This window comes from Perognathus longimembris, chromosome 18 (assembly GCF_023159225.1).
Source record: "Perognathus longimembris pacificus isolate PPM17 chromosome 18, ASM2315922v1, whole genome shotgun sequence".
NCBI classification, from domain to species: Eukaryota; Metazoa; Chordata; class Mammalia; order Rodentia; family Heteromyidae; genus Perognathus; species Perognathus longimembris.
Genome location: NC_063178.1, coordinates 39,187,825 through 39,206,759, shown reverse-complemented (window position 1 = coordinate 39,206,759; position 18,935 = coordinate 39,187,825).

Sequence of the window (18,935 nt, the reverse complement as noted above, 5' to 3'; positions counted from 1 at the left end):
CCACCTTGTTGCTTTTAATTGGAGTACAGTGTCCTCTTGTAAGACTCAATGATCTGAAATCTGTGGTTCAAAGCCAGCCCGGGCAAAAAAAGGTCCTTGTGAGAGTCTTCATCTCTAGTTGGCCAGCAGAAGTGCTCCGAACAGAGTCGTGAGTCGCTTTGAACCTTAAAGTGGTAGGGTGCTAATCTTGAGCTGGAGAGCTGAGGGACAGCACTCAGGCCCTGAGTCCAAGTCCAGTGACGGACCAAGAGAAATGTCAAAGGTGCATTTACACCAGCATGGAGCATCCAGAGGCAGTAAGCCACTGCTTTGATGACAGAGATGGTGTCAGATCCTAGAGTCATTTGTGCTTGGCCCTTCAAAAGTTAATCAGAGCTGGGAGGTCCTAGAAAAATAGTTTGTAAGTATGCCTTTCTAATGCCCATGTCTGTTACTGGGCAGGAACTTGCCAGCCATCTGTAAGAGTGAGTAGTGGTGATAAGATTGTCTCATGGGGGGATAGTGTAAAATCCAAACCCCTGCATCTACTCAAAGTTCTAACTGGCAACGAGAATTATGAGCTAGCATATTTGTTCAGGAAAAAAAGCTTGTAGATCTAAAACTGTCTTTATTGAGATCTAGGCCTACAAAGGCAATTTAGGCATTGTTAGGTTTCCTCAGCCAGTCAAGAAAATACTTATAGAAATTAAAATGATAGGCTACAGTGCTGTAGCCCATGCGAGGGTTTATATAATTGTTAAACGTTAAATGATTAATAATTTCCAGTATGAAGTAAAGCTCCTAGAGAACTTCTGATCCTGCTGTCCCTTGGTAAAGCAGTTTAAGGTAATAGGATCCTGATTAGGTAAGCAACGCCCATGAGTCAGCTTGAAAAAATTAGAGAAGATGGATGATCTTCGCCCATCAGCTCCCCTTTGAGATCAAGGTATCAGAGTCAGTCTAAGAGAGGAGGCAGGATAGACTAGGTAAATGGTAAACAATATAAAAACTGCACTTGTGAGAGATGATTGCAGAACAAATCTTCTATGTTGGCCTATATATAAAAATTAAAAATAATTTAAAAGGTTTAGTTACTGAAAGCAGTAAGTGGTACAGTAAAATAGTTTAAGTTATTCAAGGAATGTTATCTTCTTTACAAGAATAATTTAAGCACATGGGAAAGATTCTACATTTTTGTTTCCTGTAAAAACAGTGCTCTTTGATGCTAAAAACTGTTTCCCGCTTACTGTCAAATTTATTGTGGTTTGAGCTCAGTGACTGTGTATGGATGAGACTGGACAGCAACTGATCAGTGGCAAACAGTACATCATAATTAAATTGCTATTCTTTTTCACATTACAAAAGATATCTAAGATTTCCTATAGTGTCTTTCAGATAATGCCAATTTAAAATGTCTCCTAACTTTTGGCCAAGAATTCAGGATTTTCCAGCTAACTTTGGAGTCTAGCACCAAAGAGTCTATGCAGAGTTGCAGGCAGCCCAGCAGGAGATGTGACATTCTGTTGGAACCACTGGGAAACACTGCTGTCTGCTGCCGCCATGTCCCCTGCCTGACAATCATCTAAAAAAATCTACATCTTCACCCTGTGCAGCCTTATCTTGGTAAAAACAGATGGGACTCCATCACACACAGTTGATTTCTGCTGGAAAGTGCTTTGGATCTGCTAAAACTAAATCTTGGGGGGACTTTCTTGAGTTGACTGGAGTTAACTAGATCTATTTAGAAAATTGGATATTGTAAGAGATTTTCAAGTAGACAATTCCATGGAACTGATGGATAAATCCAAACCATGTATGACAGGCTGGAGTGTCACTTCCAGGCAATGCCTGGGGTGGGAGGTGTGTCCAAGCGTATTAGAGCATGTCCAAATGGATTAGTGTGTGACCTCAGAGAAGAGAGGGAGGTAACTGCCATCAGGTGTGCCAGTTACCAAGGTAACTGAGCAAAACATTAAACTGCTGGGTGCATCTTCATGGAGCCCTCCTCAGGGTGGATCTTACAGGTGCCACTGGCCAACCTTAGACACTTAAAGACACTAAAAACTGGAAAAATCCACTCTAAAAGGGGAGAAGAAGGGGGAGATGTGGGGCACTGGTTTGCAGCTTTAAGAGGTGGTCCTAGCTGGGCCCATCTCTTCTCTAGCCCTGGGGCCTCATGGCTGCTAGCCCCGCCTACCCTCTCCTGCTAGTCCCTCCTGCCTTCTCTGGGTCCAGAACCACAAAGGCAGCTATAACCAGCCCCGCCTCCCGCCTCAGACCACATGTGAGCCAAGATGGTGGGGATGATAAACACATGAGGCGGTCCTGTGGGCCGTGACAACGGTTCCTAGGGGAAGTCCCGTGGCAATACCCCTGATGGACAAGTCAGGCATCAAATCCCAGCCCCTACATAGGTGCATATACCCCTCCCCTTCTGCCACCCTTCAACCCGTGTAAAAGAACAGATCATTTTCCTGAATAAACTAGTTTGGCTCTGACTGGCTCCCAGGCCACCTGTCTGTCCTCTGACCTCTGGGGATGAAGTGCCAGACTTTGAAGTCAGGCCCCATTTTACCACGTGAACCCCATTTTACCACTCGAAACCCACTTAACCATATGAACCTGAGATAAGCAGGCCCTGTGAGCAGAACCAGAACAAGCCCATTAGGGCCCAGTCGGTCTAGAACTCTAACCGCTGGGAATGCTTAACTCTGACCACCCCTAGAATCGAACCCTGAGCCAATCAGATTTGTACCTGTATCCTAATCTTGCTTGCTTGAACACCTGATTGTTGTAACTTTGTTCTTTGCCTTTATAAGCCCTGTGTAATCACAGCTCGGGGCTCCCTTCTAACCTCCGCTGTGTCGGTGGGTAGGACGAGGCCTGAGTTGCAGCTTGCTTAAATAAAGCCTTGCCTTGCTTTTGCATTTTGGAATGTCTGAGTTTCGGTGGTCTTCTTGGTGGTGGTTTCGTAAGTTGGCACAACATTTGGGGGCTCATCCAGGATGGCCCCAGAGACCCCCGAGACCCCAGACTCCGAAGGTAAGAAAATAGCGCTGTTCATTCTGTGTGTCTGTGTCTGTGTGATTTGTAGTTTTGTTTTCTGTTTTGGCCAGCCGCCTGAATCTGAACCTGTAGGTAGTGAAGAACCAGCCGAAGTGGACATGCTCATATGGGCAGTCCTGGAGGACTTGGGGAACACCACAAGCCCTCCACAAGGGGCTCAGGCTTCCGACTACCACCCTGAACCTGAAGGACTGGATCGGGAGGCCCTTCTAAGGGGCGTCGGTCTGGTCCACTCTGTATTGAGGGTTGTCTGTTCCGCTCCTACACAGGAACAGGAGAGAGAGAGCCTCAAGACTGTGTGGTCTGCCCCCTCACAGGGGCAGGAGAGACACAGTGAGACTGTGTGGTCTGCCCCCTCACAGGGGCAGGAGAGACACAGTGAGACTGTGTGGTCTGCCCCCTCACAGGGGCAGGAGAGACACAGTCAAACCTGTAAGCCATGGCTCCCTAAGTATGTCTGTAAGTGTTGTCTGGTCTTTGTGCCTGTGATTATTTTTGTGTTTCTTTCTTGTGCTGTGCCTGAATGACAAACGGATGATGGGGAACGTTCCTTCCACTCCCCTGGACTTGACTTTAGCTCACTGGAAAGATGTACAAGTGACAGCACACAATCAGTCAATCAGTGAGAGTGTCCACAAAAAAAGAACTCTAGGGGGACCCCCACCCAGCCTTCTTAAGCAGAAAATTGTTTGGTGTGCTAAAATGTTTTACTAAGACTAAAAATGTTTTACAAAAACTATCAAGCCCTGAAAAATGAGGCCGGAGAATGCTAAAATCATTTGTTAAAGGTTTTTGTCTTAAACTGTACAGCCAATGCTTATACAGCACACTTTAAGATTTTTTGAAAATGTATGTGTGTGTGCATGTGTGAGTGTGAACATGTTCAAGACTGCAGTATGATGCAAAATTAAGCTTAAGTTTAAATTCAAATGGTCATCAAGTTTGGGCATTACTAAATGCTTTAAAGGTATTATTGCATTGTTTTAAAGAGGAACTAGAGTTAAAAAGGATTTCTCAGGGTTCTTTAATTAAAATTAAAAAAAATCAGAGCTAAGTGTCAGAAATTTGGATTTAAAAGAATATATATATATATATATATATATAAGTATGTAGGAAAATAGCAAAATGTGTCAATATTTCTCACTAATATATTGGAGAGGTGAATGGATAAGTATTTCTAATTGTGATTCTTGCATTAAGGAAAAATTCAAAGGTCTTCATGCCATGCAGTAACTGGGACTGAAGAAAAAAAAAAAAAGAGGCTCTTTTGAAACAAGCAGCCCGTAGGCAAAGGGCAGCAACTGGTTTCCGAATGCCTGTGAGCTTCAGTTTTTCCGATGCAGATAAAAGCTGAAGTGTTGTGTTAGTGTTAAAAAGGCTTTAGAAATCAAGAATACGTTTCTAGATAAGAAATTTGGAAGAAAAATTGTCCTAAATAATTATTGCAAAGTGAGAAAAGGAGAATTATGGCTACCAAAATGTTTAATTGCCATTCCAGCTTCTTTGTAGATTTTTTTGTAACAGTTTCCAGCAGGCCCACAGAGAAGCACAGGTGATTCCTGCAAGTTTGTCAAGATCTAATACTGACCCTTAATAAGTTCCAGGTAAGAGAGCATGCTTAAAAACTACTTCTGTGTGGACCACCTTGTTGCTTCTAATCGGAGTAAAGTGGCCTCTTGTAAGACTCACTGATCTGAAATCTACGGTTCGAAGCCAGCCCGGGCAGAGAAAGGTCCCTGTGATTGACTTGTCTCTAATCAGCCAGAAGAGTGCTGGGAATGGAGTTGTGTGGAGCTCAAAGTGGTAGGGTGCTAGTCTTGAGCTGGAGAGCTGAGGGACTGCGCTCAGGCCCTGAGTCCAAGTCCAGTGGAAAGTCATTCCTCCTGGGACAAAAGTGATGGAGCATCCAGAGGCAGTAAGCCGTTGCTTGGATGGCAGAGATGGTGTCAGATCCTAGAGTCACTCCTGTTTGGCTTTTCAAAAGTTAATCAAAGCTGGGACGTCCTAGAAGAATAGTTCATAAGCCCATGTCTGTGTACTGGGCAGGAACGTGCCAGTCATCTGTGATAGTGGTTAGTAAGGGTAAGTTTGTTAAATGAGAGGATAGATTAAAATCTCAAGCCCCTGCATTTACTCAAAGCTCTGACTGGCAGTGAGAATTTTAAGCTGATACATCTGTTTAGGAAAGAAAGCTTGTAGACCTGAGATTGTGTCCTTATTGAGATCTGTTAAAGGCCTGCAAGGTAACTTTTTAGGCTGGTTCTCCAGCCAGTCAGGAAAATGCTTTTACAAACTAGAATGTTAAAAGGCACAAATTTGTAAACCTGAAGGTACCCATCTGGGCTTCATATTAAAAGAGAGCAAGCGTTGGCTGTCTGATGCACGTAAACTGTGCAGAAAATCCCTGTGCCTAAATAAGCCAGACAAGTCAGAGTTCCTGGGAATAGACTTTAATAGACCCAGGGCCACGAGCTTTGCCTCCTGTGCCCCAGTATTCCCAAGAAGACTTGGAGTGGATAAAGACAATTCCCATGTCCCACAAACCCCTGGACAGAGAAGGAAACAATGACTGGTGGAAAACTTGTGAAGGGAAACTTATCTTGCCACAAGTGCTGGGTAAGGGGATCCTTAAGAGAATCCAACGAGCTTCTCACATGGGAACCCGAAGAATGCAGGACTTGCTCTGACACTCCAAAGTGAAAATTAGAAAGATCAACTTATTGAAAATATTGTTAAGAATTAAAAGGCATGTCAGCTCACCAACGCCATCAATCAACCAGTTACTAAAGGAGCTCACCTCCATGGGGATAGGCCAGGCGTGTATTGGGAAGTAGATTTAACAGAAATTAAACCTGGAAAATTTTGGATACAAATATTTGCTAGTTTTTGTAGACACTTTTTCAGGATGGGTTGAAGCCTATCCAACAAAGCATGAGACCGCGAATGTAGTGGCTAAGAAGATCCTGGAAGAAATCCTACCCCGGTATAGCTTCCCATCCACTATTGGGTCAGACAACGGACCGGCTTTCATTTCAAAAGTAAGTCAGGGAATTGCTGCTGCACTGGGGACAAATTGGAAATTGCATTGTGCTCATAGACCCCAGAGTTCAGGACAGGTAGAGAGAATGAATCAGACTCTAAAAAAGACCTTAACTAAATTGTCCTTAGATACTGGCACAGACTGGGTGTCACTCCTTCCTTTTGCTCTGCTTAGAGTAAGAAATTCTCCCTATCAGCTTGGCTTTACTCCTTTTTAAATAATGTGTGGGTACCCCCCGCCCCTTATCCCTAGCCTTCAGACTGAATTGCTTGCTGATTTGATGCTGAATTTTTGTGTAAACTTGATTATTTGCAGCTCGTGCACAAGAATATGTGGCCCCAACTTAAGGCATTATATGATTCTGCTTCTGTCCCTACCCCCCATTTATTCAGACCAGGGGACTGAGTGTTCGTCCAGAGGCATAACCCCAAATCCTTAGAACCACGGTGGAAGGGACCCTAGACGGCATCGCCACTTGGGTTCATTGCTTCCACACCAGGCCAGCTGGCCCCTTTGCCCTGGACAATGACTACCATGATGGAACATGGGAGGTCTCCAAGCACCCAACTCAGCCGCTTCGCCTTCGCCTCAAGAAAACAAAGTTAGACTGAATATTGTTATAATTTTCTTTTTGCTTTCTTTCCCTGCACTCCAGCTGGAGGCTGTGGCTTCCACATGTGGCTGCCCAGAGGGAAGGGCATTCTCCTCTGAGTGGCAACTCTCGAGGCTGCTCAACCAGTCAAAGGAAAACTGGCTACAGATTTTGCTAGAACTGTAGTTTGGCAGGAAGCAAAAAGCAATGACAGGCAGTTTGGCACTTCGGACTCCCTTCAAATGTGTCTGGGTGCCATCATCATCCCACTGAAATCCTGAGGAACAGCTGAAATTGTTCAGTTGTGCCAGTAATCTGGATCTCCTTCTTGGAGGGAGAGGGCTGGGGGGGATGTTCTTCAGGAGTTGGATATGGTGGTACCATCCAAGGCATTGTTCTCAACTTCCTATGGCCAGCATTCTGTTTTAAATTTTATCTGATGTCTAGGTAAGTGCCCATGGCTTTGTTGAATGCTCTGTCCTGTATTGCCTCTTGAGTCTCAGCTGCATTGTACCCCATGTCAAACATGACTTCCACAATAATGGGGTCCAAATTGCTGGAGAGTGGCTGATCAGGACCCAGGCCAGAACCCCCATCGAGACTCAGCCACAGGTGCTCCAGTATTTGTTCAACATTGTGTCTCTGACTGGAGTCCATAGTCAGCAGTTGGGAAATTTGGTCATGTCAATTTGCAATTAGGTATAGTGGAGGTCTCTACTTGGCCTCTAAAAGTAGGACCTGTACTTCAGCAAACTTCCTCCCCTCAAATGGGAATTTTCCCACTGTCATCACATACAAAATGATGCCTAAGTTCCAAATGTCCATCTTGTAGCCATCATACATTTTGTGTAGGAACATTTCTGGAAGTCGGAATATCAAGACTCCACAAGCTCCCTTTATCAACTGCACTGGGGTGGCCCTTACACTAAGCCCAAAATCACTGACCATGGCATTGGCTTTGGCGTCCAACAGGATGTTGGGCTGAAGTTCTCAGTGTGCCATTCCGTTTTCATGAAGGTAGTGCACAGCATTCACAATTTGTTTGAACAGCCTCCTGGGTTCATGCTGGAATATGTGGCTGCAGCAAGATTTGCGAATCCACCCCACGAGGTGTCCCAACGTGGCTAGCTCCAAGACGAAATATAGACAGGCTTTATCCTCCATCACCTCAAAAAATCAGAGGATGTGTGGGTGATGTATGCTCTTGATAATGTCCACCTCATTTTCTGTGGCATGATTTTCCAGGTCTTTCTTCAGGAGAACTTTCATAGTCAGCCTGTGTCTCTGAGGTGGTGACGGGAAACCTTCACATATCCAAAGCTACCGTGGCCAATGGTCTCCTACAGTTGATACTGTCCGATGATGGTTATCTCCTCCTCATCTTCTGAGGAAGAATTAAAGAATTTTTTTTTTGTATTTTGACATCTTTTCACTGTTATGGCAAGTACTCAATCTTACAATTATCTCAAATGTTCTAAATGAAGATGACACATAAAAATCTTAACCAAACGGAGCTAAACTAAAAACCAAACAAGTGAATACAAACACCAGAATAATGATAAGAAATACCCAAACCCAAACCACACCAACACAACTCCCTCCCACCTCCCCACACACAAATAAACCTTAGAGTTTTAGAAGTTAGTCCAGTAGGTCACCAAGAAAAGCTCCCAGTGCTGTAACTGACAAATGTGGAGAGCAGCTTTTTATATACCCTACTGGGGATGCCTCACAATGCTTGATGACATCAGGGAGCAAATGGACCAATCACAAGTGGGACCAGTGACATCAGTGAAGAATGGACCAATCAGAGCTCAGCAATCTCCCATTGATCATTATGCTCTTGAGGCGGGAGGACTGTTGCCAAGGAAGCCAGGTACATGTGAAGATGCTCCTGCTCTCCTGGCAGCCATGTGGGAGCCATAAGAGGAGGACACTGGCCAGTGTCCCCTGACCCTGACCCTGGTGGGGTGGGGTAAGGAGGGCAGGGTACCTTAGGTTTGCTCCTGGGGGAACGTCACCCAGTATGCTCCATCCTTCCACAGAAATTACAACACTGTTCTTGTCCCATAGCATTTCCTATATCTAGTTCCAAAGGAGCCCGGGAGATGGAGACTTTTCAACGATTTTGTAATAACCTGAAGGGCAGAAGCCACTTGTAGTGCTCCCAGAGGAGAGTAGAAGAGAACAGGAGGAGGACTGAAGTGGAACAAGACCAACTGGAAGAGCAGGGCGGAGAGGAGAACCGAGCGGTCTAACGAGAAGAGTGGAGAAGCGAGCCATACCAGGCCAGCTAGAGGAGCAGGGCATAGCCGACCTGGAGCCACCTTGAGGAGCAGGGTGAGCCAAATTGGAGCCGGCCAGAGGAGAGGGGCAGAGCAGAACAGGAGCCAGCAGGAGGAGTGGGGTGAGCCAAACTGGAGCTAGCTGGAGAAGCAGGGCAGAGCAGAACAGGAGTCAGGCAGAGGTATGGCAGCGTGAGCCAAACCGAGCTGGCCAGAGGAGGGGTTGGAACCAAACTATAGCCTTAGTGCTGAGGGGGAGTCTGGAACCTTAGGCCTGTGGAGGAGACTGAGGCCTGAGGCCTGATGGAGGAGTCCCAAGCCTGATGCAGGCAGAGAAGCCTAAAGGCTTGACCTTGAATAGAGGTGAGGCCTACAGGAAGGAAGCTTGCTCATCTGGGTGTCTGGAGGTTTGGACATTTGGAGGCTGGGAGGCTGAGGTGGTCAGAAGTTGATGTGGAGGTTCAGAATTCAGGTTAAGACAGGTCTCAGGTCTGTGTTCTGGGTAACTAACCCAGGATAAGGTAGTGTCAGGCAAGCATTAGGAGGTGGAGGGTGGATCTGGTTCATGCTTTTAGACTGTAAATTAAATACCTTTGTAAGTAAAACCACTTCCCACCATAAGTGTGCCTCCATGGAATATTCTTGCTCTTGGAGTACAACAGTTAGACTCAAATACGTGTTTCTACTTGAGAAGGGAGAGCAGATGTCCAAGATTAAATCATAGTTTGTCCACATCTGCCATTCTAGTTTCTGTTTCCTGTTTGTACCATTTTCTATGCTTCTTTGTCCTGCTGTTGTTTTTGATTAGCTTAATCATTTTTTTCTTTTTTTAGATTTGAGTTTATTGTCAAGGGGACGTATAGAGGGGTTAAATACATAAGTAAGATGGTGAGAACATTTCTTGTCATACTTTTTACCACGTCCCTCATTCTTCTCCCATCTTCTCTCCTCTAAAATTCCCCCTTGCCTCAGTTGTACAGTTAATTTACGACATATTTTCTTGGGAGTATCACAGTTGCATTGGTTTCCCCTTTATCTTTTGTCTCACCATTTTGATGTTTCCCCTTTCCTTCTCTAATTCAGAAAAATGTATACACAATAACCAGGGAACCAAAATCAAATACAGTGACAACATGTACCTGAAGCTTATTCTACTTGAGAGGCTTTTTTTGTTGTTGCTCGTAAACTCTGGGTCTGGATGCTCTCCCTGAGCTGACCTTAAGCTCAAGGTTAGCTTGCTAGCACTTGAGCCACAGCACCACTTCTGGTTTTCTGGTGCTATGAGCCATGGTGCCCACTTTAAGGGTTTTTTTTTTTTTTTTAAGGAAGGTAAATTATAGGTGGGGCAGTGGTAGCTCATACCTGCAATTCTAGCTACTCAGAAGGCTGAGATCCAAAAATCTCATTTAAGGCTGGCCTAGGCAATTTCAAGGATCCAATCTAGTAGGTCCTGTGCTTAAATTCCTGAAGCAGTGGGCAGGAGTGAACCCTATGAACCTGACAGGATTTCTCCATTCCCAATGGGACTTCCTTTCTCCAAGTCCCCATCTTTTCTTGATAACAACAGGAATGAGAAGCCTGCCCTCACTAGCTTTGGTCCCACACAGGCCCACACATACTATGACGAAACCCAAGAGGCCCCTGCACCACATCACTGTAGCAGGTGCAGTGTCAGTTCAGGGAACATGGCTCCAGCCCCATGACCACTGGAGGACTTGGTGGAATGGTGTAACCCTGGGCCATACCAGGGAAGGGGAGACAGGGAGGCCTCCGAGTCTGCTGGCCTTCCTTCTCTGTGGGCCTCTAGAGCGACCATATGGCTCTGCAAGTGCGCTTGAGTGTCCTCTCAACCTGCTTCACATTCCTTCACCCAAGTTTTCTGTCCTGTCACCTGTACTTCTGGTCCCTTCACACGCACTTCAGGTCCCTTCACCCTGGTCCCCTAACCCGCTCTTCCGGTCCCTTCACCCACGCTTCCAAGTGGATTCGAGGTACGTAAAACCTGTCACCTGACCTGCTGGACTAACTTCGGACAACTGTAAGGTTTTATTTGTGTGGAGGTGTGGGAGGGAGCTGTGTTGGTGTTGTTTGGGTTTGGGTATTTCTTATCATTATTCTGGTGTTTACTTTGTTTTTTATTTTAGTTCATTTTGGTAAAAATTTATTATATGTCATCTTCATTTAGAACATCTGAGATAATTGTAAGATTGACTACTTGCCATCCCAGTAAAAAGATATCAAACTACAACAAAGTTTCTTTAATTCTTCCTCAGAAGAGTAGGAGGAGATAACCACCACCAGACAGTATCAACTGAAGGAGACCATCATTCATGGTAGCTTTGGATATGTGATAGTGGTCCAGCACCACCTCAGAGATACAAGGCTGGCCATGAAAGAACTCCTGAAAAAGACCTGGAGAGCCATGCCATTGAAAACCAGGTGGACATTTTCAAGAGCATACATCACATACACAACATCCGATTTTTCGAGGTGATGGAGGATAGAGACTATATCTCGTCATGGAGCTGGCCATGCAGGGACACCTTATAGGGTGGATTCGCAAATCTTGATGCAGCCGCATATTCCAGCGTGAAACCAGGAAGCTGTTCAAACAGATCGTGAGTGCTGTCCACTACCTTCATGAGAACGGAATTGCACATCAAGACCTCAACCAACAGGATCCTGTTGGACGCCAAACCCAATGCCAAGGTCAGTGAATTTGGGCTGAGTGTCAGGACGATCCAGAGGCAGTTGACAAAGCAGCTTGTGTAGCCTTGATATTCCAACTCCCAGAAATATTCCTACACAAAATGTATGATGCCTACAAGATGGACATTTGGAACTTAGGCATCATTTTGTATGTGATAACAGCGGGAAAGTTCCCATTTGAGGGGAGAAAGTTTGCTGAAGTACAGGTCCTACACTTAGAGACCAAGAATAGCCCTCCACTATACCTATCTGCTAAGGGACTTGACCTACCTTCCCAACTGCTGATTGTGGACTCCAGTTAGAGACCCAATGTTGAACAAATACTGGAGTACCCGTGGCTGAGTCTAGATGAGGGATCTAGCCTGGGTCCTGATGAGCCACTACCCAGCAAACAGGACCCCATTATTGTGGCAGTCATGTGTGACATGGGGTACAATGCAGCTGAGACTCAAGAGGTAATACAGGACAGAGCATTCAACAAAGCCATGGGCACCTACCTGGTCATCAGAGAAAATTTAAAACAGAATGCCATTTTGAGTTGATAACAATGCCTTGGATTGTACCACCATGCCCAACTCCTAATGAACATCCCGCCAGTCCCTTCCCTCCATGAAGGAGATCCAGTTTACCCGCACAACTTAACAATTTCAGCTGTTCCTCAGAATTTCAGTGGGATGATCATGGCACCGAGACACATGTGAAGAGAGTCCGAAGTACTAGGTTGCCTGCCGTTCATTTTGCATCTTACCCAGCTATAGCTCTAGCAGAATTAGGAGCCAAGGTTTCCTTTGACTGGTTGAGCAGCCTAAAGAGTTGCCAGTCATAGGAAATGCCCTTACCTCTGGGCAGCCTCAAGTGGAGACCACAGCCTCCAGTAAGAGTACAAGACAGGACTGGACTATGTGTGGCAGAAAGGACAGTCACCGTTCTTCACAGACTCTGCTACTGTGTGAAGGACCCAAATTAGTGCCCACAGCATAAGAACACAGCTATTCCAGAAAGTGGTGCAGAACTCAGAAACTTTCTCTCAGTGGAGGGGGGGGGGAAATCAGAGAGGTGTTCACATAAATGCTGCAGGAGCAAGTCGTTCTAGAAGTTCACACTGCATGTGGCCAGCACACCCAGCAGAGGCCTTATCCCAGTCCAACCCAGCCAGGGCCAGCGGAAAATGCTATTGGATCCTGCAGCTTGGATTCCAGGGAAAGGACAGCTGACATGGAGCTGGCTTTCAAAGCTGAAAGGTGCCCACAGAACCCTCTACCTTCTGAACAAAGGTAGTATGGGGAGGGGAGCTTTGTCACCTCATTCAACAACCTTTCATACTATGGTCCCCAAACACTATGGTGTTTTTGTCTCGAATATTCCTTCAGGTCATCACCTGACCTTCCATGTATGCCCCTTCTCTGCCTCGTTACTTTCTTGTTTGTTTATGTATGTATGTATTTTTGAAGATAGGTCCTGGAGCTTGGTGGTGTGGTAGGCCAAGTTTCTGAGGGGCAGGAGGCCACCTGGACTCTGCTTCCTCTTTGTTGCTCTCCAGGAGACTGGAGATCCTGCTGAGAACACCAGTGATGCTGGCTGGGTGGGAGCATGAGCGCAGTCTTCATGGGAAAGAGGAGGGTCTGTCCCTAGGCTCCATGTCAGTAGTTTCTGCCCAGCTCTCCTCAATTTCAATGAAGATTTCTGCATGGTGTTTTCTCTGTACTCTTCACATCTACTTTAGCACAAAGCCATCATCCAAGAGTCCCTGACTTCAGAGTTCTTTGCTCACATTAGAAAGAACCTAATACATTTTACATACTGTTACCTAGACAGGTTAATTAAAACTGCAGGTCTTTTCAGAAACCCAGTTTTTCTCCTATGGCATCCAGACTGCTAGAGAGCTGAGTTTCCCCTATGAGAATATACTGAACACCCAGAGCCCATTGTTTGATTGGCAGTGTGTATGAATTACAATAATTTTCCTTTCTTTCAGCTAGAGGTGAGGAAACCTCTGAAGGAGCAAGAGACCTGAGAAAGCATGGAGATACAGTGGGGCCTGTGAATGGACCTTGCCGGGGTAGATTTTGCCTGTGGATGGACCCTTCCTGCACTGACTGCCTTTGTACATGAACAGAAATATGGTAAGATAAGATACAGCATTAATTATGCTATTGAGTGTGCAGAATGTGATACTATGTGTTCCTTTGGTTCTTTATGTCTCCTGTGGATACTGGGTTATCATGTGCATGGTTGGTGATCTAGCACCTGACTCCCACCTCCAGGCCTGCATTTTCTAGTAAATGGAGATGGAGTCTTCCTGGCTGGCTTTTACTGAAGTCTGCTGGACATCCACTTGTAGAACCGTTAGAACTGCTGTTTAGAGCCACCCTCACCTGGCGATGCTTTTGATCTTGACCTGGTGTAACACAAGTTAGGTCCTGTGACGTGACACAAGGGATTTGTGGACTTACCTGAGTGACAGTTCTGATAGGACCACCTTCACAGTGTTGGGGAAGAAGGAGATAGTGGACCAGTGTACAGTATGGCAGGGAGAGAGGGACATGGGCACTATACAAGAGTGTCAGCACAGAGTATTGGAGAATCTTGGTAGAGATTCTGGGAGTCCCCTGAGAGGCCCCAGGTGTCACCCCCTTTTCCAGAGGACCAGGCTTTGGGCATGGTGTTCCTTTACCTTGTCATTTTTCTGTTGAAGGCTCTGGGCTTTCTCTGACATAGGAGAGCCTTTATTATCCCTTACAGAACCAGACTATTGGACAGCTGACTTTCAAATAATACAATATTCTGGACATCCAGTTTTCATTTTTGTGATCACAAAGTGTATGAATTAAAATATTTCCTTTCAGCTAGGGATGGAGAAACCTCTGATCTGAAGGAGCAAGGGAACTGAGAAAGCATGGAGGTTTAGTGGCACCTGTGGATGCATCCTGCCAGGGCTGAGGGTGTTCGTACATGAACAGAAATTCTGTAAGATTGCATGTGACCCTTCAACACTGAGTTATCCATTTTGGTTTGGGTAGGGACATTAGATTTCCACAGAGAGGCAGTGTTGAGGACTGAGGCTGGTGACAGTTGTGTGATGGGAGGAGATTGGAAAACCTGGCCTTTAGTGTGTGTGCTCTGGCTTCAGGAGGCTGAGCCTGCAGAGTAGACTGGTGAGATTTGCATGAGGAGGGCTGGGGCTCCTGGGGGCTCAGTGGTTCACCTGGACTCTGCTCAGAAAATAAGCTGGGATTCTTCTGAGAGAGGCAGTGAGGGCCTCAATAGGGCAAAGTCTGGGCACCTTGAAAGACAGGGTTGACCCTGATGTTCAAGTAGAACTGAGAGGGGAGGCTGAGGAATCCTGAATTGCACATGGACCAGTCCTCAATGACTGGGTGGGTGGGAACAATGTACTGTGCTTTTCCATGATATTTCAATGATTTTTATCCTCCCCTCCCTTTTTTTGTTTGCTGTGTATATGTGTTTGTGAGTGTGTGCTGGTACTGGGGCTTGAACCCAGTGCTTCTCTCTCTGTCACTGTCTCCTTTCCCTTCTCTTCCCTTTCTCCCCTCTTCCCATCCCTCAATCCTGTGCCATTTACCTTCCCTACTTTAATTTTGCCTATTACTCTCCTCCTCTCTTCCTCTTTCCCTCTTCTCTTTCTTTTCTATTCCCTCTCCCCATCTCCCTCCTCTTGAATCCTTCCTTACCTCTCCACTCTCTGTCTCTACTTCTCTCTGTGTCTCTGTCTTTCTGTCTATCTCTCTGTCTCTCTGTGTCTCTCTATTTGTCTCTGTCTCTCTCTCTCTGTCTTTCAATTTTCATGGTCATTGCTTGTGCTTCATGACTTGAGTGACAAATCCAAGCCTGCATTGTCTAATGAATTGGAGATGGAAACTACCCAGGCTTTCTTTACCTTAGATCTTCCAGCTATCCACATCAGGAGGACTTAGCATTACAGGCATGAGGCACCAGCATCTAGCAATGGTTTTGACTTCGTGAATCTAATGTAGCAGAGATTGGTTTCACTTTTGGGTACTTTTCTGACAGACAGCTTTGTGGGATACACTTTACAAATGCTTGTGGAAGGAAGGGGGTGGTGTGTTGCTGTGCAGAATGGCCATGGAGAGAAGATGTGCACAGTGCAAAGGTGTCAGCACTGAATGGTGTTGGAATCATAGTAGAGTCCCTATGAGTCTCCAGAGAGGCCCTTACATGACACAGCCTCTGCAGAGCACCAGATTTGGGTATGGTGTATCTTTTCCCCCGGTAGTTCCCAGATGGAGACTCTGGGCCTCAGGGAAGAACGGCAGAGTGCCTGAAGCTCTCACAAAGACATAGTTCTTGTGACACTTTACCAGTCCCTTACACACTAGTTCCCTCATTTTGGGAGGTCTGACTAGCACTGAAGCTGCTCTGTCAATGATGATGAAATAAACCTAGGAAATGCCACAGTCTTCCCTTCCTTCCTCAGACAATATTCCCAAGGTCATCAGGGTTCCAGTGGCTCTGCAAGTTCTTATCCCTGTTAAAGGTTGGGTTCCTCCATGGATAGACCAAGCTGGTGGTCAGATGATCAAGGGCTTGTCCTAATTTACACAGGTTCTCCGTGGGAGCTGTTTATTTGGTCCCATGTTCATTTCCAGTGCTTCCTTGATTCCCAGTGGCTGTGTGGAAGTTGGGATCCTCTTGAGTTTAGCTGTGGCTGAGACAGATCTCTGGTTTTGCTGCCCTTAGAGGCATTGCTGGAGTTGTTCAGCTATATTTAAGGTCAGTGCAGCCCTGGCCAGCCACCTTTCTAAGCTGACCTCAGGGAGGCAATCCTGTGACTTGACTCCTGATGACACTTGTAATCCTAAAAAGGTGAGTATCCTTGTTCAAAGCCAACCTCAGCTAGAAAGCAAATAAGAATCTTATTTTCATTTAACTACTAGAAAACCAGAAGTGGTGCCATGGCTCACAGTGGTTGAGCACTAACCTTGAGCTGAAGAGCTCAAGGACAGCTCCCAAGCTCCAAGTTCAAGCCCCACAACCACCAACAACAAAAAAACACCGAAAATTATTTGTGAAAATCAACCCTCGTACACGTTCCTTAGGCCTGTTGTTGTTTGGTTTGGAAAGAATGGAAATAATTTCACACTGAGTACAGTCAATTGAAATGACCAACCCATCAACAGAAAAGAGGGTCTATCTTCACCCACGCTGACCCCAAAGGCCCTGACACAAACTATGACACAACCACAGCCAAACTGTGCATTCTGGATGTAAAAGGAAGTTCTAGCTGTGCTCCTGAGGCTCTAGTCTCTAGCATTTTCTATTTGAAAAGCAATTCCTGACCTTAATTCTCAATGCCTAGTGCTATTCTCAGGTCATTCAGGGAACACAGTCTTTCATGCCTAGATGGAGTTCACCCAAATGAGTCTTAAAATAGTGTAAAACAGGTCTTCCTGTGCGGCTCGCCCTTCTGACCTCACCTGTGTGTCCCTGCCCCAGGGTCACATGGGGCGATTATGCAGACCTGGAAAGGCTGTTCTAGCTGGTCCCGCCTCCCAGCCTTGGGACCACGTGTGGCCAAGGTGGCACCTGGAGGTGAACCCAGAGGCGGTCCTGTGGGCTGTGATGGAGAATTAGGCAGCCTCTTAGGATTTTTCCCTTGGCCATTCACCGTTGATGGACAGCTCAGGCCTCCCCTCTGTCGGTAGCTAGGTGTGCCTACACCCCTCCACTTCCTGCTGCTTTAAAGGCCAAAGCTCCTCCCAAATAAAGCGAGACCTTGCATGACACTCTCCCGGGCTGTCTGATTGTCCTCCGATGAAAGGGGGGCTGGGGGCGGGTGGTCCGTCGACTCTTCACCTTTTCTTGGTCCGCCTCAGTCAGGGTGCACTTACCCGCCTCTCCCGCTGGCCAGGAGAGTGCTGGGGGCGAGGGACCCTGACATCTGCTGCCCAACGTGGGGCACAGGATAGCACAGGTTTAGAAGTGAAGCAATCGGTGAGCCAAGTAAGGCGGGTTCCGAGAGGTAAGGGTATCCCCGGAAAGGTTGGGGCAATCTCAAAATCAGCGGGTGATCCAGCCCTCCAGGTGCTGATATTTACACTCCAAAGCACTGGACTGGACATTTCAGACTCCCAGGCCACAAGGATTTGGGAGGCCCTGACACACACCACCCCTTGACTGGTGGATGCCAGTCTCCTTAACTGTGATACGTGGGATCGGGTAGAGCATGGAGTGGAAAGTAAGGATTTCAACTTGGGAGAGGAGCTCCCTCTCCTAGTCTTCCCAATCCTTCAGACCCTTAAGACCTGCTTTTCCCCAGGCCTCCTAAGGGGGAGCATCTGGGCCTTGGAAGGATCTGCGGAGGAACGGCTTGGATGGGAGGGAAACAGCCCTCCCGCTGCCCAGGAGGAGAGGGGCTCAATGCCTCACTCCAATGAGCCCACAGACAAGCTTTGGCCTGATCCCCTGGGTCCCGAGCCAAGAGCCTTGGCCCCGGGACATGTGGTGGACCAGCAAGGTGGGGGGCGGCCTCCGTCGTCTCCTCACCCCTCCCCAACTGGAGGCTCCCCTTCATCTTGTGTGGACCTGGGAAAGCCTGCTGAGATGCCCGTTCACAGCCACGGCTCATGCTCACCATGCATGGGCTTCCCAGTAAATGTTAACCCGGGACAAATTAGGCTGGCCTGGTGGCACCCCTGGGAAGCCCAGGATCTTAGAGAACTTAGAAAGGCAGTTTCTGAGGATTGACCTAATTCTCCCTGGGCTGAGACTCTCCTCCATGGCCTGGCTTTGTACCACCCAAGATTGGAGAAGTTTAGCTAAGGCCATACTTCTTACCCTTTATCACTACAGGTTATGGCCTGTCAGGTAACCTTAGTAACTATCAGGGAGTGCCTCCTTCTGAGGCTTCGAGGCAGAAGATTCCCGTTACTCTTATAAGGCCTCACCCCCAATCCTAGAGGCCACTTGTCCTACTGTCCCTGCCATTCGATGATGTTTGCTAAGTTTGGAGGTTCAGTTAAATTCTGCTTGTTGCTGGCTAAATCCTAAATTTTCTCTAGCATTGACCTCTTGGCAGACAGTAGAATGGGTGTTAATAAGCGCCTCCCCTTCTTGCCCCAGGTAATAAGCATGCCAAATTCCTGGAGGCTGGACAGGGATGTGGAGAATTATTTGCCTTTTTAACTTTTTAACTTACTTTGTCTTAATTGATGTTTATAGCCTGTGGGTGGGGTCACAGTAAATAGCCTGGAGGCAATCCTGACTCTTATCACCAGACTCCAAG